Below are 26004 nucleotides of genomic sequence, written 5' to 3' on the forward strand. Positions count from 1 at the left end.
TTCCACTACCTTCAGGCACTATCACGAGCAGAAGGGTTCGGGCATGGAGCAATGTAGGAATTAATAGCATAGGTGAGTTTTTTGTGGATGGTACACTTGCAACACATGATGTCTTTGTGAGAGCTCATGGCGTGCCTCCCACTTTATTTTTGACTCATGCACATGTTACACGGTTTATTCGTAAGGCCTGGGCACCGTCAGGACAGGAACCATTGACACATGATCTGTTAAACATGCAATACCTGATGGGGAATGGCAGTCATATTACGAGATGGTTATATAGGGGCGTGCGCACAGTAGTGGGGGCCCCCTTACAATCCATTTGTGATCAGTGGGAAATGGACTTGGGGCATGCATTGACGGACAAAGAGTGGGAGTCAATCTTGTATTTTCCAAGAAAAACCTCTAGGAACCCGAGATTTAAGTTAATTCAGTTAATGATTGTACACAGAGCTTATTTAATGCCTCATAGATTACATGTAATGTACCCTGAGACGTCGGACTGCTGCCCCAGATGCCATGCCCCACAAGCGAAATTGTTCCACATGGTGTGGAGCTGCCCTCAAATACTACGCTATTGGTCAGAGGTCCACAGAATATTGCATGCTATTGCTCCTATACAGAAAGATGACTCGCCTGAATATTGTATATTGGGGTTGAGGCCTAGGGGAAAAAAGTCTGGGCCGGTGCGCAAATTTATGAATCTGGCTCTTATATTGGCAAAACGGAATATCACGAGACGATGGAAGGCTGTTAAACCACCTAAAATTGTAGAATGGCATGCAGAAATGGTTCGATGGGGTAGGGCGGAGGGTGTTGAAATCCGTCGCGAAGAACAGAGAGGACTGCGTAAAAAACTGATTTCCCTAGATTGGAATGCATTAATGGTAGAGTTTGCTGCTATAGATGTGCTTACACAATGATCCTCTAAATTGCAATCATGGCTCTTAAGCCATGCTTGGTTGCTGTAAAAGGGGCCCATGCTTATCGTGATTGTTATTTTCATATTATTGAGTCATTGAAACATTTCTTACTGGATGAGATGATGCATGGGGGCGATGGGAATACCCCGGATCGAAGGATACATACTAATGATAATACATAGTGCGGGCATAGCTGAGTCGGTGGGAGGGTTGGGAGGGGGGTTTCTTACTTTTTTAGAAATTATTGTTATTGAACGATCAATGTGGTGGGTTGACATATTGGTGGCATTGGTTTAAAGGCGGGCTTCGGATCCTTGCGTATATGCGAGACATGGACAAGCTTGTGTGCAGATGCACGGACATTTGCTGGGAATCGATACCATGCACGGTATACTTTATGTACCTAAAGGGTTGATGATGAATATTGCACTACCGCCACTATGTTATGCGTCCTGTATTGTATGATTATGACTCACATGTAGGGTTAATGTATGGATGTACTATATCCTAAAATGCAATAAAATGTGTTAAAAAAAAAAATGTAAAACAGTTTTGGATCATACCTTTCCTACATGTTTCAAACACATGCCCAAAAAAGTTGATTTCGCATCTTAGACCTCTGCCACCAAGCATAAAGCAAGTATCTAGATAATGTAAACACAAGTCACCTTCTTGTATCAGATCTGATCACACATCCTGCATCTGCAGGTTGTGTGAACAACAACATTTTTCTTATATGAGCATAGTGGGACAATAAAAAAATTAAATGTTCTATGGTTACAGGGCTAGAGCTGCACAACAAATGAGGTTACAGTGGCATTCGCCCAGCTACCTTTCATAGCATTCAAGGGAACAACCCCAGTCCTGAATTGTATACAAAGTGCTCGTGCCTGAGAGGGTTCAGTATCATCCATATAATTATCATAATTAAACCAACTTTTAAAATGTAAAAATCTTATGGTTAAAGTGCCTTGTACCCTGGTATTAGTGCATATAGACTCTATATAGTCCCAGTACCTTTTTTGAGCTGGGGAAGCATTTCTTTAGTAATGGACTTTGGATCGTCGCAAAGAATCCTCAACCCCAATTTAAAAAAACCCTGTCTGGCCTTTCTAAACCAGCCTAGTTTTGCTGCCTGTCTTTCAAGGGTTAATGGTTCTTCCACTGCGTCCTTAACCAGGATCTGGGTGTTACTGGTCCAAAGCCTCACCCAGAAAACAAGGACACTTAGGACAGCAGTATGAAAATAGACTTTACGCCAAGAACAAGGCATACTGGTAATAATGGAGTGTTCCTTGGGAGGTTTAAAATTGAACTTAAAAATGTGTTTTGACACAATCTCTGAATGATTCACTTGCTCCAGCCCCCAAAGTTTTGCACCATAGAGGGCAGCACCCAACCCTCCAGCCCGATGTATTTCTATTGCAGGGGAAATTGGGCGGATGGCTGATCGTTTGATACACTTTACTATTACACACTCTACATGCTGGAGTGTGAGGTTGCTCTTCTGAATCTGAGGTGTCCATGCCAGGTTATCAATCAATCACTGCATTTGTAAAGCGCGCTACATACCCGAGAGGGTCTCAAGGCGCTGGGGAGGGGGGTGCTACTGGTCGAGGAGCCAGGTCTTGAGGAGTCTTCTGAAGGCCAGCAGGTCCTGGGTCTGTCATAGGATGGTGGGGAGAGTGTTCCAGGTCTTGGCGGCGAGGTAGGAGAAGGCTCTGCCGCCGGTGGTGGTTTTTCAGATGCGAGGGACTGTGGCGAGTGTGAGGTTGGCTGAGTGGAGGCTTCGGGTGGGGGTGTGGAAGCTGAGTCGGTTGTTGAGGTAGGTGGGTCCGGTGTTGTGCAGTGCTTTGTGTGCGTGGATCAGGAGCTTGAAGGTGATCCTTTTGTTGACGGGTAGCCAGTGCAGGCCTCTCAGGTGGAGTGTGATGTGGCTGCGGTGGGGGACATCGAGGATGAGTCGGGCCGAGGCGTTCTGGATGCATTGGAGTCGTCTCAGGAGCTTGTTTGTAGTTCCTGAGTAGAGGGCGTTCCCGTACTCGAGCCTGTTGGTGATGAGGGCCTGCGTAACGGTTTTTCTCGTGTCGAGGGGGATCCATTTGAAGATCCTGCGGAGCATACGGAGGGTGTTGAAGCAGGACACGGAGACGGCGTTGACTTGCCTGGTCATGGAGAGAGTGGAGTCGAGGATGACCCCCAGGTTGCGTGCGTGGTCCGTGGGTTCCGGGGCTGTGCCTAGTGACGTGGGCCACCAAGAGTCGTCCCAGGCTGATGGGGTGGGTCAGAGAATGAGGACCTCTGTCTTGTGTGAGTTCAGCTTCAGTCTGCTGTCCTTCATCCAGTCAGCTACGGCCTTCATTCCTCTGTGGAGGTTAGCTTTGGCGGTGTGGGGATCTTTGGTGAGGGATATGATCAGCTGGGTGCCGTCGGTGTAGGAGATGATGTTGAGGTTGTGTTGTCGTACGACGTGGGCGAGGGGGCCATGTAGATATTGAACAGCGTTGGGCTGAGGGAGGATCCCTGTGGGACGCCGCAGATGATCTTGGTGGTTTTGGAGCGGAAGGGTGGGAGGCGGACGCTCTGGGTTCTGCCGGAGAGGAAGGATGTGGTCCAGGCAAGGGCCTTCTCTTGGATACCGGCGTCATGGAGGCGTGCTGATAGGGTGCGGTGGCAGACCGTGTCAAAGGCTGCTGATAGGTCCAGGAGGATGAGGGCGGCTGTTTCTCCTTTGTCCATCAGGGTCCGGATGTCATCAGTGGCGGCGATGAGGGCGGTCTCGGTGCTGTGGTTGCTGCGAAAACCGGATTGGGAAGGGTCCAGGATGTTGTTAACTTCGAGGTAGCGGGTCAGCTGTTTGTTGACAATCTTCTCGGTCACTTTTGCCGGGAAAGAGAGCAGGGAGATGGGCCGGAAGTTCTTGAGGTCCTTGGGGTCCGCCTTGGGCTTCTTCAAAAGGGCGTTGATCTCGGCGTGCTTCCAGCTTTCTGGGAAGGTTGCTGTCTCGAAGGAACAGTTGATTGTTTTCCGGAGGTGGGGCGCGATGGTTGTGCTGGCTTTGTTGAAGACGTGGTGAGGGCAGGGGTCCGATGGGGATCCGGAGTGGATGGTTTTGATGGTGTCTTCGTCGCTGACGCTGGACCAGACGGTCAGGTGAGTGGTGCGAGTGGTAGTCGCAGGGGTGGTGGATTCGGTGGTGGGTGCGGGGGGGTCGGATTTGAAGCTGTTGTGGATGTCGGTGATCTTGCGGTGGAAGAAGGTGGCCAGGGAGTCGCACAGGTCTTGTGATGGCGGGATGTCGTTGGTGTTGGAGCTGGGGTTGGAGAGTTCTTTCACGATGCTGAAGAGCTCTTTGGTGTTGTGTGCGTTGTTGTCTAGGCGGTCCTTGAAGGCGGTCTTCTTGGCGGTCCTGATGAGTTGGTGGTGTCTGCGGGTGGCGCTCTTGAGGGCTGTGTGGTTGTCTGGTGTTCGGTCGTGGAGCCATTTCTTTTCCAGCTTCCGACAGGTGTGCTTGGAGATCCGGAGGTCCTCGGTGAAACAGGCGGCTTTCTTGTTGGTGTGGTTGGTTGTAGAGGTCTTGAGAGGGGCGAGGGTGTTGGCGCAGTCGTTGATCCACTGTGTGAGGTAGGTTGCGGCGGCGTCTGGGTCGGTGGGGTCGGTGGGAGGTCTCAGGGCGAGGGCGGTAGTCAGTTGGTCCTCGGTGACCTTGCCCCAGCAGCAGCGTGGTAGCTGTTGGGTGCGCTGGTGTGTGGTGGGTTTTCTGAAGGTGAAGTGGACGCATCTGTGGTCGGTCCAGTGTGGTTCGGTGGTGTGGTTGAAGGAGACGTGAGGGCTTGCGGAGAAGATGGGGTTGAGCGTGTGCCCAGCGGCATGAGTAGGTGTCGTTACGAGCTGTTTGAGTCCGAGGTTGGCGAGGTTGTCGATCAGGGCGGTGGAGTTGGCGTTGTTGTTGTTCTCGAGGTGGAAGTTCAGGTCCCCGAGGAGGATGTAGTCCGTGGAAGCGAGGGCGTGGGTGCTGATGAGGTCGGCGATGGTGTCACTGAACTGTGGCCGGGGTCCGGGAAGTCTGTAGATGAGAGTTCCTCTGAGGGTGGTGTTGGGGTCGGTGTGGATCTGGAAGTGCATGTGCTCGGCGGTGGTGAGGGTGTCATCGGTGTTCGTTGAGATTTTGATGGAGTCTTTGTGGATGATGGCGATTCCTCCTCCCACTCCGTTGGTGCGGTCTCTGCGGGAGATCTTGTAGCCCTGTGGGATGGCTATGGCGATGTCTGATGCTGAGGTGGCGTTCAGCCAGGTCTCCGTCAGGAAGGCGACGTCGGGGGCGGTGGAGTCTAGGAGGTCCCAGAGTTCGATGGCGTGCTTGCGAGCGGAGCAGGTGTTGAGGAGAATGCAGCGGAGGTGGTTGGGTTCTCTGGCTGGTGGTGTGGAGGGTTGGATGCTGGTGAATCTGCAGTTCCGGCAGGTGAAAGGCCCCTGGGTGCGTTTCGGGGTGGCCCGGTAGCAGGGGTGGTCTCGTCTGGTGTTGAGTGCGTGGAGGGTGCTTGCGTCGTAGTGCAGTCTGGCGTTGCGAGGGGTGCGGGGTCCAGGGGTTCTGGCGCTGGGTGCGGTCCAGGCGCGGACGGGCGCAGACGGGCTTGCCTTAGGTGCGCCTTCAGTAATTCTAACTCCCAGGTAATCAAAAACCTTGACCTGGTCTAGAAGGTTTGAGCCCAACCTCAGTTTCCCCTTAGAGGATTTATAAGGATTAAAAACCATGAACTTCGTTTTGGAGCAATTGATTTCAAGGCCCTGGTCCTCACATGCTTATGCGAACTTATTTGAGACTTTCTGGATGCCCATTGGGGTTTTAGAGATAAGCAGCGTGTCATCTACACATAAAAGAGAGGAAATAAATTTGCCAGTGTGACAGAATCATTTTGCTAAAAACTTTCTGGGATACATCTATAGGGCTAATAGGCCTATAATTTGAGGCGTCCCCTTTATCTCCTTTTTTAAATATGGGGATTATTTCTGCACCCTTCCATGTCTTGGGGATGTCTCCCCCTCGTGTAATAGCATTAAATACCAGGTGGAGCAACGGGCCCACAGGAGCCGTCACTAAGTTAGTCTGGGAGTGCCGAATTGGAATGCCGGTTAGCCTCAGGATCAGTTCATTGTGGTCACTATCCTGATGATTTAAGACAACCATATCATTGCCTTTTGGCCTCAGGTGAAGATCTACTATAATAAAGTAAATCCGACTCTAAACGTTCCCCCTTTTAAACGTAGTATTTGCTTCTACATCATCAGGACTCCCTGCTGTTACAAGTCCCTACCCCAGAAGTGAGTGTAAAGGACAGGAATTGTTGACCAACCTTTGTGCATCATTTAATGGGTGGTAACTATAGCCTTTTGATTCCTCTAGCTAGCTCTTCCTCCTGCACTATTTCCTGACAAAGTCTATGGGTTTGTATGTCGTGTTAAAATCCTCAGCCACTATAAGATAGTGCTCTTTTTTTGAGCTGTCAAGGACATTTGTAAGTGTTTTATAGTGTCGGAGGCCCTGTGTTGGATGTTAAACGTTTATATAAATGTATTAGTCTTATATTAAAAGGGGTGACAAATCTAATCCAAGGATCTTCCGTGAACCTATTTTTAGCCTCCTAATTTTACATACCAGGGTGGTCTTTCCATGTTGTATAGTGGCAAGGAACAATACAGTGGAAGATAAGATCAACCCGGCGTGTCAAATACTACAAAGTCACTCTGGCGAAAAGGCTTAACAATATGTATTGCAGATCTCGAAATAAAATCCTTTGCTCCAAAATGTGCACACCCCCCTTGTGTCTTTGCAATACCCTCACTTCTTACAGTTCTCTCCATCAATTGTTTTCAGAGTAACATCAGGTGATGTTATGTGAAGAATCAAGGCACCCTACCTGATTTTGTCACGTTGGGTGCTTACCAATTTATCCGCATGCTGTTCAGCTTGGACTCAGCGGCAGCTCATTTCCAACTCATAATATGGAAGGTTTTGGAGGGGATCAAGAAAATAGTGCTCTTCTAATATGATAGTTTAACTTATTAAAAAAGAAGAATAGGTCATGATAGCTTCTTAGTTGAGGTACTAACCCAGTTACAAAATAGTCAACTTACTCTCAAGAGAGGGTCAGTAGTAAGTGGTGTTTGAGGAGCATGTGTAGACCTAAGCTCCTCTACCAGTGAAGAATGGGGTTAACTCAAAATTATAAGCAAAGTAAGTAGCACTAATGTCACAATGACAAGTACTCTACACATAAGCGTCTATGTCTACTAATGTTTGGGTTAGGTTCCTTGTGTTCTCTGCTGTCAGACCTTTTAACTAGAAGACTGCAGCACATTCCTTTCAGTTAGTTTCCACTTGAACAGATAGCAAACAAAGTTCAAATGTCTTTTGCAGTAAAATAGGTACAATGATCTTCATGAGACCTCCTTAGCCCTGCTCCTTGTTCTTCTAAGGGACAACCTTACGATGCTTCAGCTGAATCGGACCTCTTTACTCTTCTTTGTAGTCTGAACTATTCAATTAAGTTTTTGCTCTAATAGATGCTCAGTTCAAAGTCACTAACAATCACTTTGAGAATAAATTGACTCCGTTTGTTTAGTGGCAATGCAATTTCAAAACTTAGTTCATCCCGAACGTTCAGTTTAAGGAGGCTCAATTGGATGCAAACTGTTATAGCAAAAGATTGCAAAAGGTGCAACATGATCTCTCCTGGTCATTTACAGCTAGATATGTCCATTCAGGTGAAGAATACCTCTGACGAGACACTCTAGCTCTCTTTGATCTCTTCACTGTTGGCCCTTATTCATCACTTTAATTTAGGCCAGATCCTTCATTATCTTCTGGGATAGTGTGTGGCACATGCACTTCAGAAAAACAGCGTCTCTCTATCTCTCTCTCCGGTCTTCTTGGCCACCGGTCTCCAGGTACAGCTCACATAACTACTGCACTAGGCCCTTCACCATGGTCTGAATCTGGCACAGTCAACACTACAGGATTGGACGCTTCCGTGCAAACTTCAACCGTTGACTCTCTCAGACCCCCCTCAGACCAAACAAGTGCTGTCTCAGCTTCTTGCTGATCACCAACAGCTTGACTAACCTACTTCCTCTGTCTCACTGTAACCACCAGCACATCAGGAACAGGATCTGTTGTATCATCAAGGGGACAAGGGACTCTGTGAGTATGAGCAGCGTGTACCAAGTTAGGGAGACCACCGCATTTCATAGTTGTGGTGACAAGAATCACCTGGCAGGTGGCAATGCCACTGAAACTTCAAGCCCGGCTTGAGCACAGCTTCTTCTCCATAACCCAGTCAATGGGACTGAAGTCATGACACTGCTCCTATTGAGGAGGAGCTGTAGCCCCTTCAACCTGATGAGACACAGAATGCACCACATCAGTCAGTCCTTTGCAGTAATCAAGAATCATGTCATCTATAATGTTCAAAAGCGCATTCACAGGCATAGCTGAAAGTCGCATGTCCATTCCCATGATGATCTCATGGGGGAACAATCCTCACCTCCTATCTGGAGTACTGCGTAGACTCTTTAACACAAGAGGCAAGGCATCAGGCCATGTCAGAGATGTCAAAATACACACTTTAGCCAATCTGGCTTTTAAGGTGCCATTGACTTGCTTCACCAGTCCAGAAGTCTTTGGTCGGTAACTGCAGTGGAGCCTCTGTTCGGCTTGCATTTCTGCACACAACATCTTCAGAATCTCATTATTAAAATGAGTTCCTCGGTCAGACTCCAGAGAAGTTGGGAAACCAAACAGGGGAATCAACTCCCGCAACAACAACTTAGCCACTGTGAGAGTATCATTTCCACTGGTCGGGTAAGCTACAACCCAACGTTCAAATATGCACAAAATCACTAGGACATATCTCAATGCATTGCACACAGGCATCTCAATACAGTCCATTTGCTTCCTGTTTAAGATACCTCCTGATCTCCCCATGTGACTTAGTGTTACTGCTGTTCTTCTGCCTACATTTTTCAGTTGGCAAACAACACACCTGTGACACAATCCTTCAGCCTATCAGTCTAACAGGCACACCATGACATCTCTCCCTACATGTGCAGGTCCATGATAATGTCTCGCCATTGGTGGTAGCAAGCTAACTGTCATTACAGGTCATCCATCTCCTGAAACCCAAATATCATCCTCATTTCTTTTGACACAACCCGCTCTGATCCAGCCTTGCTGTACTGTTTCTGACACTTCTTCCTGTAGTCTCTTAACCTCTTCCCAAGTATCAACTGCAGACAACAACAGATTGCAATTTTTGGCATCTGATTTTTCATTCTGATATTTCCTGTTAAAGCTGCAAGTGTTTAGAGCGCAATAACACTCTGTATCATCAGTGTACTTATTGCCCACTGTCACACAGTCGGTGCCATTTAGATGTGCGACACACTTGACAGCCGCAGTTTGGGCAGATAACTGTGAAGCCTGCAAGAGGTTGTGAATACTCTCACTATTCCAAATCAGTGACCCCCCGAAAAAGTCATAAATCCATGCATAGACTATAACTGTCCAAATTCGAGAACGACACCAAAGCCATACTAACTATCAGTGAAAATTGTCACCCTCGGCTGGTCTGAAACACAGAATGTTCTACTAAGAGCAATCAATTGGGCCACTTGTGCTGAAAATACTCCTTGAAGCCAGGAGGCCACACTTGAGACAGTAAAAACTGCGTAAGCAACTCTCAGGTTTCCATCATGGTCTCCTAAGCAGGAGCCATCAATAAACAGAGAATAATCTGATTCAGGTAGTGGCACAGCTTGTGTGTCAGGTCTCAGCTTGGTGCATAGTTCAGTAACTTGAAGACAGTCATGCTCAACTTCACTTTCAATAGTTTCATTTCCAAGGATGGGCAATAGGATTGCAGGATTCAGTACAGTACATCTCCTCAATGTAACATTATCTGCACAAAGTATGACTTGCTTGTACTTGGTGAGACTATTAGTAAAGTATTGGGTTCTGGTACAAGTTGAAAGGACTTCTACAGACTGAGGAACAAAAACCATCAGAGGATCACACATAACAATGCCCTTGCACTGCTTGATGCTGACACCTGTCGAGGCCACTGCTTGGAGACAGCAGGACAAAACATCAGCTTTGGGATCAAGTGTGGCAGCAAACTATGCTGCAGGTCTATGAGCATTCCTGTGCATCTGGGTTAGCACGGAGAGAGTGCAGCCTTCTCTCTCATGGCAGAAAAAACTGAAAGATTTATTATAATCAGGCTTTCCTAGTGCCGGGGCATGGCAGAGAGATTCTCTCAGCTCTGAGAAGGCATGCATGCAGCTGTCATCCCATGGTACCGGATCTGACACATCTTTTTGTGTCAGCCTCTGTAAAGGCCTGGCCATCAGGGAAAAGTTGGGAATCCACTTTCGACAGTAGCCCACCTCTCCCAAGAACATTCTGAGTTCTTTCTGGGTTGTTGACGGATTCATTTTCAGAATAGCCGAGATTCTCTCTTGTGACACCTCACTTGCACCTTTCTCAGTGTGATGTCCTAGATACAGGACTTTTTTCTTACAGTACTGCAGTTTGTTTGGGGCCACTTTATGTCCATTCTCAGCTAAGTGGTTCAACAAGTCAATTGTGTCTCTTCTGCAAGCCTCCTGCGTATTTGACACCAGTAATAGGTCATCAATGTACTGGACTAGGACTGGTAGGGCAACACCAGAGACTCCAAATTCTTTTTGAGTATTTGATTAAAAATTGATAGGCTCCGTATACCCTTGTGGGACTTGGCACCATGCCAAAACATGGCTGCTATAATGGAAAAGGAACTGGCTGTCTTCATGCAAATGTATAGAGAAGACGGCCTGACACAAATCAGTGAAAGAGAAACACTCAGCCTGACATGGAATCCGAGACAAAATCACGGCTGGATTTGGTACCACAGGACAGCAAGGAACATAAATGGAATTTTCCTTCCTCACATCTTGTACAATGCGGTGCTTACCATTGGATTCCCTATAATCTCTTTCATAATGCCTTAATCATTCATTATATCAATCACAGGAGTGTCAGATTGCATTGTGGGATTCTCCAGTACTCAGCATTAGGCTTTACAGTAATGGGGACTGGTTGTACACTTTTGATGACACCTATGTCTTCCCTTGAAAAGTCACAGACTTAAGGTAACACTATGTCTCTCAGCTCTTGGGGCAGAATGTCCTTTGTCATCATTGGGTACAGTCTGATTTCTGATTTTCTTGTGACAAGTTTAAAGGCAATGTCTTCATCATGAGTCTAAAACTCAGTTCCCTTTGGGTACAATAAATGGAACAATTCAGAGGTCTTGTCCTAGTAGATTGATCAAGGAAAATCCAAAGCTAGACTACCTCTCAGCAAAATTTCTCAATACGTGTGGTCACGGATGGATGCGACTGCTTGCATTGAGATACCATCTGTTCGTGTTGAGGAAACTGCCCCTCGAGTAGAAAATCTACTCGAGTGGCAAAAAGAAGCAGCGCCTTCTAGCGCTGCACATGGTGCTGACTGTGCTGATTTTCCAGCGTGGGACAAACACCCGGTGCTAAAAATCAAACGCAAATGGTACGACATAACGCACTCCGCTGCTTGCGGAACTCCATAAGGTGCAGTGGAGTTTTTTGGTCACTTTAACTCTGAGTACTCCACTCAGGCCTAATTGCAACAGGTCTGTGCTGTAATCATCATCTGCTTGTACCATGGAGTACTGTTGAGAAGTACCCTTATTCACAAAAGGATTGGTGTTTACATGGGGAATTTGATTCACATTTTATCTTTGGACATTTGCATTTTGTTGTGGCTTAGGGGCTTGTGGAACCTGGATCACCTGAGATTAGGGTACATTGGGATTATGAACTCTCTGTCTTTTGTGCTTGGTGTGTCTCAACCATATAATGTCCTTGTGATTGCATAATCCACCATTTTGAACCTGATTTTCACTAGCCATGTTACCAATATTAAATCAACATTCGCGCTTCCAATGCCCTAGCCTACCACAGACATGGCAGGGATTTGCGTTTTTCAAAGTCAGCACATCAACACCTGTATTCGGATCAATCGGTTCTACATTGATGTTGAAACCCATTACCCCCTTGCATGATCAGGATTCCCTACTGATACACTAACTGCAGGGGACCAGCAATCCCAACACACTGTTGATTCTGACCTTACTGTGCAGCTTTCATTTGTGTTAACATTAACTTTTCCTTCAATTTCTTGTGTTTCATTTCCGCTTTGTCACTCCAATATTTGGCATACCTCAGTATCTCATCAATGGGTGTACTCTGCTAACAAATCAAATGCTGCTGAATCATGGAACTAACCTCTGGTTTCATTCCATACAGAAATCTGTAAACAAAATATCCCATTTCCTTTTCCCCTATAGTCTCTGTGTTACTGAACTGTTTAAATGCCTGTGACAGTCTTTCATAATAAGTATGTGCTGACTCTATGGACTCTTTGGCTGTTCTGTCAATCTTCACCAAATCAATCTCTTTAGGAGAGATTTTCGATTTCAGAAACGTATTCACCTGATTATACTTTTTCATTATGTGTAGAGACGGAACATGCAATACCGTTTGTCTCGTCAGCTTCACTTCAGGCCAATCCACAGCAACTTTGCACTCAACCCACAAATCACCTGAAATTACAATGTCAAATAAGATCACTTCTGCTCCAAGGTATATGGACAAACCCTCTCCCAAGCAGTTCTCTCATGTGCACGTGTGTACATCTTCATCTTGCTCCTCTGTTTCAGACAGATGCATTTATTTTTCTTTGATCATCTACCTATTTAGCTAACTCACTCCACTTTTGAACATATGTCATTAAATCTTGATCTGTAATTTCCTTCCCTATGGTCTCATATCTGTGAGATCTTTGTCACTAAAGCTTAACCTGTAACTTCTTTGCAAGTCTTTAGATTTCTGCAAATCAATTCCATATCTGTGAGCTGATTCAGATAATCTCTCATTTGCCTTTCCTGCATGTCTGGTAATGTCTTTACACAGAAACAATAGTTCATCATCCTGGTAAGCAGTCAATTGTGGCATGTTAAGTGTTCCAATTATCATTTCTTCTAATTCTACTTTCAATTTACCCACATCCATAACCCTTTCTCTTTCTTGGATCTGAACATTCCCTCCACTAGTTCCAAGATTTCCACTTCCAGTTGGAGTGTATATGCCTCTAAGCCAATCAGCAAATTCTCGGACATTAAGACCTGTTGTTCTGCTGGATTATTGAGAAATATCTCTCCACTGTAGGTACCACTACTTGCATTCTGTGGTGAATTCAAAAGGGTCATGCCAAAAGTTGGCGTTCCCATAGGTATCTCTGTCCTAGGGGTACTGTAATTCACATTTGGAAGTTCATTTGTTCTAGCCCAGAAAAAAAGGTGACAACCTCTGAGCGAATTTGAGTCAAGCCCTGTATGATTTAATGTAGGGTCTGCTCTTGCAGCACATGGGGTATTTCCTTTTGTCAGAACGATAGGAGTCTGGGGGATCGGTTTCATTGTGGAGCCCACTGAATTGCTAACTAGTATTTGTACCAGTAGGAACAGCCAAAGTATGCATAGTATTTCTTACTGATCCAGGCTGATAAAATGGAACTACGGGACCAATTGTAACAGGAACGGTCAATGGTGTGTTAGGCACATCAAAAGTCTCACCTATAACTACATTACTTGTTCCACCAGTCTGGGTTACATTGTATGGAGATGGACAGTTTAACAATAACTCAGTTATAAATTCCTATTTTGAATCACTGTCACTGCCCTCAACTATATTTTATGTGTTTTCTATCTCTTTCTTCTTTTTCTTATCCTTGCATTTACCTTTCCCTTTCTTCCTCACCTATTAGTGCAGGATATAATCTAGCTCCCACAATCATGTCAGTTCCATGGGATTTTTGCTCTGCATCCCATCTAGCATCTGCACAAGTGCATATGGCTTTCTTGACTCTTCCTTGAAATCTCCACTTTGTCTAAGATGGGCTGTATGTTCCCAAGCATTAAGTACTTTGTATTGTGTAAGTCTAGAAGGCGGTTTCATTTCATACAGCGTCCTCCTTAAATGCTCAATGATTCTCAAATTAAATGTCTCATAATGAGGAAATGACAATGCATTTTATTTTTCAGTGAACTTATGCTAATGTGCTATTGTGCAAGTCAAACACACTTTTGAAGGTCCATGTCTATCGCCATAAAATGAACTTTGGTTGGTGCCTCTTCCTCCATTCTAACAGTCACATCTCCCTTCACTAGGCTCTGTAATGCTTCAAATAATTTTATTTTCAATCAACAATGTGAATTATTCACAAATGACTTTTCCTTGAAAATAGGAAATGATTTTCACCCACAATTCTTGGTTCGGCGATCACAACCAATCCCTGCGCGGCTTTATACCAACAGACCCATACCAGCGCTGCACACCTTTACATCAATCTCATGCAGTGCAGCAACTCACCCTCATTTACAATTTTCATGAGCACGTTCTCTAAGCAACTAACGCACAACAAATGCAAGCAATTTCAACATCTAACTTTGTCTTTTCCTCTACATGAAATGTTACATTTTCACACACACAAGCAACAACTCTTTCTGACCTATCCTGACATTCACTTCAAACGAAACCTCGAACAGCGGGATCTCACTCAGATTGATACAGTTCTTCCCTGTAGGTAAACTATACCAACCACATCTCAAAATCACTCAAAAATAAAGTCCCTACCCCAAAAATGCCATTGACAACGTCTCATTACCAGCACCCTAACACAGTAGAAAACTAAATTCAATGTCTACTATACTGAAACTCCTACCATGTAGGCATGTATCCTGGGATTTTATGCCACAATGGACCCTATAACTACTTCAACTTCTCTGCATTAAGCACCACTTTCACACATCAATTTATATAATCTCCGGAGAATACCACACAATTACTTCATAATACCGCAATCGAGGCATAGCAATTGGAACACGTAACCCTATACACTCCTCCACTGCTATCCACCTATCTAACTCCTATCCACCTCCACTGCTACATTTTGTTTACTAATCCCTCCACTGCTATCCACCTATTTTAACTCCCATCCACCTCCACTGCTACATTTTGTTTACTAACTGCCAGAACTCCAACAATCCTTCGCCCGAACCATTGGCTTTTGGGGTTTGGACTGGGACTCTCTCATGTCAGTGGATAAACCATCCCACGTGCTACAAATTGATGCAGCATAATGAGCCTATTCTCTTACCATATATCCTCATCCGATGAACCTTTCTCATCCGCACTGAGAGTTGAGGAGAGTTAGTGTTTTATCAATCAATATCAATTAACAGTGCAAACCATTTGGCTACACAATGAGGACCAGGAATCTGTAGATAGGGTTAAGAAGGTTTATTACAAATTTAGAATCAAATGAAGGTACGTGACTCTTAACACCATGCACGTACAGAATAACAATATGCAGGCCAAACCTAAAGAAGAAATTGAGGTGGGCCAATATTAGACAAACAAGCAATTCAGTTACAGCCACACAAAAGATTTAGAGGGGTATTTGATGCTCAGAGAAGAGCCGAAAATCGAAACGATCTCAAAAATCAGGAATTTACATGAAGGAAACAAGAACTAGGCAAGGAAAAAATAAGTTGGAGAGATGACAGCATTTCAAAAGCTTGATCAAGAGTCTTTTCCGGGAATTAAAGTAAGTGTTAGCCTAAGCCACACTCAGTAAAGAAACAAGGCAAACATAGAGGTCTAGCTCTCTAAAAGTCCAGGGAAAGATGCTCTAAACATTTAGGGGAAAGACCCTACAGGAATCTGGAAATCATCTGTTCTCTAATGGTGTGAACACTAAGGGGTCTATTAGGATGGCACGAGGTGGCACCACCATGGTGCCTGCGGTGGCGGAAAATGGCTTTTTCCGCATGCCAGCAGCGGGCCTCACGCCTGCCATATTAGTATGGCCAAACACAGCCCATTTACTGTCCGCCACAGTGCGACGCGCACCGCCATCAAAGTGCGCCCGCCACCACGGCGGTGGGAGCCAATGGAGACTCACCGCCGTGCAGAATGACGTCCCGTCCGCTGTACAAATCAGGATGCCCCAAAAAGCCAGCTGCACCGCAGCGGAGATACCGTCCAACTAGAGACAGCAGAAGCTCGACAGCGGAGCACGAAACTTGATTCCCAGTCCCGACTGCAATGGATCCAGCTCTTTACGTCTTTCCGGTGCTGGACTTGATACATCACCAGCTACTCATGGACGGTCACGGACACCGCCGCAGGTGTGCAACAACACTATCCCGCACACAACCACAACACACAACTCATGGGCTGATACAGGGTCCCTGGCAACACCAGGGTAGGAACAGGAACACATCCAAAAGTGTATCCACACATGTCCTACCTGACACTAAGTCACCCCTCCGCAGCCAGGTCACACATCACCGCGATCTCCAAGTAATGTCCCGGTCATGTGACAGCAGCGTTGAAGACAAGGGAACACATGCATACAATGCAGAAGGCAGGGCCTGTGCCAGGCATAGGCAGGGCGTAAAGTACACAGGGCCACGCCTCCCCACTCCACACACGGGCACCCCCACATGAATGGACATGCCATGTGCACCTCCCTGTGCACCCCCATGCCCAACACCAAGCTAGGTGAATCCACACCCTGCACCACACAACAAACAACCAGGGAGACAGCCACAGCAGGAGTGGCTGCAGAGGAACACACAGCACAGAAGCACAGGCCCAGGGCAACCCACACACCACAACAACACCACATCCATGGCAAGAAAGCTGAGTACAAGCACAAAATGAACACACACATACAATGAACAAACATCCTACTGGACAAACAGCATGTTAAGTCACACAGACATACCCCACACTGACACAAAGTCACATACACAAACCACATGCCACCAGCAATGGAGCACAACATATATGAAAGCCAAAGTGAGGTGCACACAAATGGAAGTCCAAGGAGATAACCAACAAGCATGTGTACATCACATGCAAGACAAGGAACAGAGAACAACACCATCACCCCATCAAGACACACATGGCTGGCACAGTGAGTGAACTCAAACCACAGTCACCTCAGTGCAACAATCCAGGGAGACAGCAAGGCAACCCATGTATAGGCATAGGGATGAAAGGAAGGCCCTGAAGTCAAACTGTGAACAGCCACACATATGTACACAACAACTTCACAGGAGTATGTCAGCAGCACAACACACAGGGAACATTAACACACCCCATGACTGTCAAACACAAGTAGGATTCGTCACAGATACCCCCCTCATATCTGCAGCACACAACCCCAGTGTCAGGCACACAGAAGGGTGTCAATAATGTCCAGTCAATACACAGACAAACAATCACACAGGGATGCCAGAACCAATGTCTGCACAAAAACAGCAGATAAACACATAACTCAACAAAAACACACACAGAACCACAGCATGACCTGAGCAGCAAAATTGTGGGAAGGCAATGGGAGCACAGACACAACAGGAGTGCACAACCTCATCAGTCAGGAACAATGCACAGATAACATACCACAACACAGACAACACAGCCACATTAAACACAACAAATGCACATGACAATAAATCACATAGCAAACACAGCAGGACATCAGGGGATGCACACCAGGCCAGGACAAGGCCCCATACACCCACAGCACTTCATGCACAACAAGCAATGTGTGCACACAAAACATAACAGTCCCACACAGCCATGAGTGACACACCATGAACACTCACAACAAAAAGCAAAACAGCACACTGAGAACATCACACTCAGGAAATCAAGCAGTACCCCAGCATACACACATACACCTAACACAACACCCACAGATGCACAAGTCTGAGACACAAAAGTGGAAACAATTTGACCAGAGGACTGGGCAGCACAGGCAGTTGAACTGCACATGAGCAACCATGACTGCCGAACAGTACTACAACAACACAGATAACTAATTGGGGAAATGCCACGAATGGCACAGTGCTCCTGGACAAAGATCTGCACCACAAAGCACAGTGTCACAAATGAAGTGATAGGGAGGCACACACACATGCAACACAAGGGGACAGCTGACATCAAAGTGAAGTGGTGTGCACTTCAATAGTGGACATGGCAGGAGTGCACAAAACACAAATAGAGGGAGTGCTGACTCACAATGTTAAGGCATCTGAAGCTCAGATAGGGGATGGTATGACACTGCACACCACATGCCACACTGGAGGCAATAAAGCACCATGTGACAGCAATGCATGAGCAAATCACACCCACAATGTCAGTGTGCTTGAGCAGGTATGCACAGTGAGTACAAACAGTATCATGACACACAGCTGTTCAACAAAACAAAACCTTGTCTAGCCAGTCACACACTCTGCATACTCACATCTGGCAAAAGCAACAAGTAGGAGTCAGCCAGAACTGCAAGGACATACCAACACACTGCACGGTGCACAACATACAACTCACACATGTGCACACAATCACAATCACAGGCCTGAACAATCACACAAACAGGCAACTCTACTCCTGGGTGACACACGTGTGTAGTTGACATTGCATGGGCACACACACATCAACACTCACGACAAACACACCCCCTTCACACTGCTCACTTCTTGACCACCCAAGTGCACACATTGAAAGTAACCCATGTGAGTAGGATGACTGACCATCACAACATGACCATACACCTACACTGCTGGGCGCGCAGAAAGTAAGAACACACATACATGATGACTCTGGCCTGCCTGCCTGCAATCCTGTGGAAATAATTCCACACTGTGCTGGCAGTGCCCCCAAATCTGACTTGTGTACAATATAGCTAACATAAACAAAGAATGATAATGAGAACGGTATTTCATCGTAAACCACTATCATTGCACCCACAAGCATCAGAGTCAGGAGTCCCTATCACACCTGTAAAAACTAGAAAAAGTGAGACAAGCCATTGGCAATGTTGAAGTGGCATACAGAGCATGTGGCACAGTAAACCATATACACACAGGAAAGACTTTATTCAGTAAGGACACTGACAAAACAGACAACAGGAGCAACTGTCTTTATTCACAAATTGCACAAATAGGCCCCATTAGAAAAGAGCAAGGCACAATATGCAGAGCTTGTCCATGAGAAGCTGCACAGGCAGGGGGCACACAGCAGTGAATGACAAGGCCAGTGGGCAGGAATAAGTGCAGAGTGAGTCCATGAGAAGCTGCACAGGCAGGGAGCACACAGCAGTGAACGACAAGGCCAGTGGGCTGGACTAAGTGCAGAGTGACTCCATGAGAAGCTGCACAGGCAGGGGGCACACAGCAGTGAACAACAAGGCCAGTGGGCGGGACTAAGTGCAGAGTGAGTCCATGAGAAGCTGCACAGGGAATGTGTGCGACTGTACCCTGCCATGGTCAGCAACACAGTCTGGGGTGTCATGATGGGCAGCACAGGCCCTGCTGTGGGAGAGACAGGTGTGTGAGGTTGACCAACATTCAGACTTGGCTGTCAGTCAGACTGGGAGCTGGCTGTGTGTCAGGCACAGTTGGAGCACTTGACTGGGGAGAGAGAGGCCCAGCTGTGGTAGAGCTATCAATGGCTTGGCAAGCCAGAGGGCTGCTTGGAACAGATGGTATAGTGGCATGTGAGGTGGAGTCATGCAGACGTGAGACACAGTGTGGGTGGGAGATTGTGGAGGGGTGCCTTTCCACTTCTTGGGGATTCAAAATAGTTTGCCTGACTTTGGATCAATGGGAAGTGATGTGGACACAACAGGCACACTCAACAACAAGGCTGCAGAAGGTGCAAACGGTGGCCCTCCCTCTGGGTACATGCTGGATCCAGCGGTGAGCTTTGCATGGCCTTGCCTTTGCCCCTCCATCCCCTGTCTACCAGGTGTTCTCCCTACAGTGCCCTCCTTTCCCTGCTTCACTGGGCTTGGAATGGGAGTCGAGGTAGTGGGTGAATCTGCCTTGGAGCCCTTCTTATGTGTACCCTTGGCAGGCACCACCTTCTCAGTGGGCACGGAAATTGCCTGCTTGTCTTTGCAGGACGCTTTTGGGACAGCAGAGTCCTTGGCTGGGGATAGCTCTGAGCCATGTTACACTGAGGTCTGCTTCTTTGCTTTTTGGCCCCTGGTGTCGCCTGACGGGCTTTCGTCTTTGCGCTCTTGGGTAGCTTTGGTTTTCTGTGGGGATTGTGTCTGCGGCCTGGACCGCTTGGGCAGCTGCTGTGTGCTACGTGTGCTGTATCGTGACCTTGAGGTCTGTGGAGGGTGGTCACTATCGTCAGACATGGCCACTGGCATGGGGGTGGACAAAGGGACTGGAGCTGAACTCCGAGATTGCGCCAGTTGAAGGGCTGCCGTCACTGTGGAGGACAAAGACTGGACAGTCCAGTGCAGCCCACCCACATCTGAATGTATACCCTCCATGAAAGCAACCACCTGAGCCAATTTTTTGTCGTGGTCTATGAATGCATTGAGGAGAGCTGTCTGGCCTACACACAGCTGGCGAAGAATGTCCACAGACTCTGCACTGATGGCAGCAGGGGGGACAGGAGCAGGGGCTGCGGTGCCTAGTGTGAAGGACACTCCTGCCCTCTTACTGGTGTGAACACGGGCAGCACCAGAGGAAGTGGCTGGAAGGGTGGGCACTGTATGCTGTGTTATGGAAGATGATGCAGAGTCCCCGTTCCCTGTGCCCGCAAACATGGCTGTGTCACCGCTGGCATAAGATGACATTGAAGTTTGCGTCTCGGGCTGTGATGTCTCCAGCAGACTCCTGACCCCTTCTGAGGCGCTGGTCACATCTGTGTCACTGGGCTCCTGTGCAGCTGTTGTGCTTGTTTCCCCACCACTGGTGCCCGTCCCCTGTCCCTCCGTGACCACGGGAGATGCTACATGAGAGAGAGAGATGTAGGGTCAGTTCAGTGGCAGCAACAGAACAAACATATGCAAGCAAAGCAACCATGAAGATGACTAAATCTAAATGTTGCACGCCACCCTGTGCAATAACAGTGTGCAAACACACTTTTGTTACTCAAACAGTGCGTGTAAACAAAAAACCCAGGCATAAGTGAGCCATGTGATGACCACATAGCACAACATCCTGCATGTGGCTCCGTTCAAACAGTAACTCAAATATCTCAGACTTGAAGCCCACCACCCAGAATGCTATTGAAATGCCCAGTACTCGAATTCCCTTAGGAAGTACAGGTAGGACAAATGCATGACAGCTGCACCAAGCACAGAGGCCACTTCCAAGCCACTGCAGCACACTACCAACATCACATAGCCCAGCGCTGGCACAGACTGTGAACACATGCAGCCACACACAGCCACAGTCACCCTTCCCAGAAGACTCACCCCTAATTTGCTGCAAATGCTCCTTCAATCGTGCATCCAGCTCAGGGTGTGTCTCAGCCCACATGCGGCACATTATTGGTGTCATGTTGCACTGTGCCAACCTGCCGGTGCGAGGGAGCAGCCCCAGTGTCATCTCCGCACCGTTCTTTGCCAGCCATGAGATGTCGTCCCACCTCTTGTGGCAGTGGGTGCGCCGTCGGTTTGAGACACCCAGAGCCCACACCTTGCTCGCAATGGCCCTCCACACGGCCGGCCTTACACTGTTGTACTTTGAGCTGCAGGCATGGGAGACAAGAGGGGGCAAACATCAGTGACACGGTGTCATGTAACAAGATCACTAAGGACAGTAGCATGAAACTGGCTCATCCCAAATCCAGAGATATGTCTTGCAGAGACAGGAATGCATCTCACATGGCACATCTGCATGTGAGAAGCACACATAAATGCATAGGACATAGTACTTGCACATCTCATATACAAGCAGAATGCCAGCACAAAAAGCCATGTGTACTCTGCCCACATCTACTGTCCATTTCTAGGTTGAGCAAGCCATACATCCCATACCAACATGTGTTTGGGGGGAGACTCACTGTGTCCAACAGTGCGCAGGCCTCAACGACCTTGCCCTGTGAATAGCTCACTACGTCATGTATGTAACATTGAGGGACATGATCTCACAAACCCACACCCTTCTCACAGGGCCAGTCGTGTGCAATCTACAGGGCTGAGATGGCTCATTGATGGAGAGTCCTGCAAAAAACATGCATGTAACACTCTGAACATTCAGTGTTGTGTCCTTGTCAGATTGGGCAGTGACTGTGCAGGCAAGGTGGGCTCACACTGAGATGGACAACAGGGACCCACAGAGCCATTCACACATGCAATCACTGTCATGACTCCTGCATTACCAACTTGCTGCGTCACTGTATGGCTGACAAAACAACACATGTCCCTCCAATCTTGATGTGCAGGCAGGGAAACGAGTGGAGTAGGATACACCTCCCTTCACCCTAGGAAACAGCATGTTAGGCAGTGCATGACACAATCCCACACTCTCAGGCACATACTGCATCAGACCGACTACATGTGTGCCCCCCCCTGCACTCTCACCCTCACTGTTGAAGACTTACCACGACATTTGGGGCACCATATAGCCTTGGGTATTGTGTGAGCGCCTCGTCCACCAGGACCTCCAGCTCCTCGCTTGTGAAGGGACTGGCGCGATCTTCTCAGTCCTTGCCATCACTGTGGACATGAGACAACAGCAGCGGCTGTGGGTGTTGAGGGGTCTCAGGCAGCAGTCCCTGGAGGCAGCAGCAGGTTAGGGGCCTCAGGCAGCAGTCCCTGGAGGCAGCAGCAGGTGAGGGATCTCAGGCAGCAGTCCCTGGAGGCAGCAGCAGGTGAGGGGTCTCAGTCATCAGGCTCTGTGAGCAGTGGAAATGTGGGGCTCTCTCCCACACATATATAGCCCCCTGGTGTCGTTTCAGTGGTTCTAAGCTGCAGCACTTGGTGTTCCAGGTCAGCCTTTTTCAAATGCATCCAAAGAATGGCTCTGCAGTGGTGGAGCAAGCCTACCGTGATTTTCAAAATTGCATCATGCTACCGCGATAGCGGATCCCATTGGCTGTAAGGACATGGTCTGTGGCGGTGACACACCGCAGGGGCCAGGCGGGCTCTACCGTGGTGGTGCATCTTTCAATTGCATCCAATGACCGACTTCTCGGTGGCAGAGCATGCCTACAGCGTTTTTCAAAATTGCATCATGCTACCAAAATAGCGGATCCCACTTGCTGGAAGGGCATGGTCCTTGGCGGTGACACACCGCAGGGGCCAGGTGGTAGCTACCGTGAGTTGGGTGCCATACAGTGACATGGGTGACCGGGATTTGGGTGGCGGAGCATGCCAACCACCATTTCACCATGTGCATATGCCTATCACTACCAAGATTGTGTCCCGGGCATTGGCGGTGACACACCGCAGGGGCCAGGCGGTAGCTACCGTGAGTTAGGTGCCATACAGTGACATGGAGAGATGGGATTTGGGTGGCAAAGCATGCCAACTGCCATTTCACCATGTGCATATGCCTATCACAACCCCGATTGTGTCCCGGGCATTAGCAGAGACACACCGCAGGGGCCAGGCGGAAGGTACCGCAAGTTGGGTGCCATACAGTGACATGGATGGCCGGGATTTTGGTGGCGGGTGGCGGGTGACTGTGACAGCACCAATGGACACATCATACTGTGCCAATGGCCATCTGGCAGTCTTCCACAGTGCACAGTGGCCACATGGTTGATGGCACATCATAGTGCACACAATGCCAATGTCCCATGTACCCCACTGCTGGCCACACATGCCATGTTTGTGTATGTGCTTTCTTAGATTGGCATGTACTCCCTCACATGTCATTTGTGATATTGATGGGCCTGTACACAGGACAGTGTTGTTATGGACTCCCAATGTGTACACATGTCAAGGTGTAAAAGTGCAGGGAAAATCACTGCAATGTTTTTCAAGATTGTCCATATGTGCCTGTTCGCTTAGGTTTGACCATGCACACACTCGTCATGTACGCTCAGCCTGTGGTCATTGTGTTGTTGATGTGTGCCAGGTTCGACTAACACCTGAAGGTGTGTCAGGTGCAGCAGCTAGGTGTGAGACAGTGGTGTTGCATTTTTACACTAATGCTGGATGACATACTCCCAGGAGGGCCCACAGTGAATGTGGCCATATCCATATGTGCATTCTCATATGGCGAGTATCCTTTGGAGGTACTTGCTGTGTGACAGTTGACAGATGTATGATCAGTGTAGCTGAAGGAGTCCCTACATGTCAGCTGGTCTGTAACACAATTTTGATGAAAGTCATTGTGGGCGTTGTGTCCGCCAAAACATGAGATGCTGTGCCCATCTCATGATGTATTGCATTGACATGTGTCCACTTTAATCTCTACTAGGAGGAGACCAAATCTGCATCGTCCCTTCACAGTGCTGGCAGACATGGAGAATGAGGAGATTATCCGGAAACCCCATCTGGATAGAGACACCCTACTGACCCTTTGTGCTCAGTTGGAGCCCCACCTGCAGCCTCGCCGAGGATATCCAACAGCTTTCACCCCCACGTCTAAGGTGATGGCGGCCCTGCATTTTTTTGCCACTGGATCATTCCAGCACACAGTGTCCAGTGCAGGTGGTATGTCACAACCTATGTACAGCATGGTGCTGCGTGGTGTTCTGTCCGCCATGCTAATCAACAAGGATACATATATCCATTTCCCCAGGGGGCAGGAATTGGCTGCTGTGAAGGGAGATTTGTATCCCCTTGAACACATCCCCCATGTTGTTGGTGCCATTGATTGCACCCATGATGGGCTTGTACCACGATAGGCACGTAAGCACATCTACAGGAATCAGAAACATTTCCACTCCATAAATGTGCAGGTGGTGTGCCAGGCAGATATGATAATCTTGCACGTGTTTGCCAAATTTCCAGGCTCGGCACATGACTCCTACATCCTGCAGAACAGCCTTGTACCACACCCGATGGCTAATCTGTTTCCCGAGCATGCATGGATTGTGGGTGTGTATGCTTAGTCAAATAGCATGCTGTGTGTGACATGCTGTCCTCTGACCCAGCAACATTGCAATGTGTATCTGTGTTTGTCACACATAGGTGACTCTGCATATACCAACCGTCCTTGGTTGCTGAGCCCACTGCCGATTCCTAGGGCACCAGCTGATGTCTGCTACAATGATGCCCATTGGAAGACACGTTGTGTGGTCTGCTGAAGTCACGGACAAGATTGGAGGTACGCTGATGTACTCACCCGAGAATGTGTATCAGATTGTAGTGGCATGCTGCATGCTCCACAACCTAGCCATTCATAAGGAGATCCCCCTGCTCCTGGATGCTGATGAGCAGCAAAGGCCCCAGCATGCAAAAAAATGCGTGTCCAGTGGTGAGGGCAGTGGAGAGGAGGAAGGTGTTGACCTGCGTCAACAGCTCATCATCCGCTACTTCACTGAAAGGTGAGTGGCAATGTACAACGGATCCATTGTCTGATGATGTTGCTGTTGTTGTGAAGGTGTATGTGGGCTTTGTGACTGCAGCCGCTTGTTTACTCAGTAATCTGACAATATTTCTGGAACAGGGTAGTTTTGTACATCAACAGGATGTGTCTGTTGGCACTTGTTACCCATTGTGATGTGTGCATGTTGCATTAACTTGATGGTAGGTGTTGTGTGATATCTGTGATGCCGCACCCAGACTAGTGAATGTTGTTCTGTTGTGTTTTCCTAGGTCCATTCAACCTCTCCTTGCCTACATACATTCCATACTTCTGGTACATTGCAATCATGTTGAAGACTGTACATCCTGGAATAAAGACGGAGCAGCCACAACAACACGTGTGTAAGGATTTATTATTTACAATGGTGACATATGAGGGGGTGAACATTTACATAGAGGTGATTAGTGGAGCAGTGAGTTGACAGTTGTGGTAGTCACAACATTGATGTGGTGACCCAGTCCAACAGACAGATGCCATTCACATGGCAGTGTGTGGAAGGACAGTCCAAAAAGTCAATGCAGTGGTGAAGAGGGTTGCCATCATGGCTGGCTCATGACTGGCTTTTGGCAGATGCTTTGCCT

The 26004-nt window shown here is 47.7% G+C and overlaps 1 long non-coding RNA gene across 1 annotated transcript; it reads left to right on the top strand.

The window, feature by feature from the left end:
- On the top strand, positions 1-25750 carry LOC146861301 (uncharacterized). The gene is made up of 4 exons (XR_014979242.1): positions 1-72; positions 24311-24546; positions 25027-25162; positions 25654-25750. It is a non-coding gene; the product is annotated as an uncharacterized LOC146861301 (long non-coding RNA).
- Positions 25751-26004: the final 254 nt, after the last annotated feature.

The sequence above is a fragment of the Triturus cristatus genome, chromosome 3_1 (genome assembly GCF_964204655.1).
Source record: "Triturus cristatus chromosome 3_1, aTriCri1.1, whole genome shotgun sequence".
Classification (NCBI taxonomy): Eukaryota; Metazoa; Chordata; class Amphibia; order Caudata; family Salamandridae; genus Triturus; species Triturus cristatus.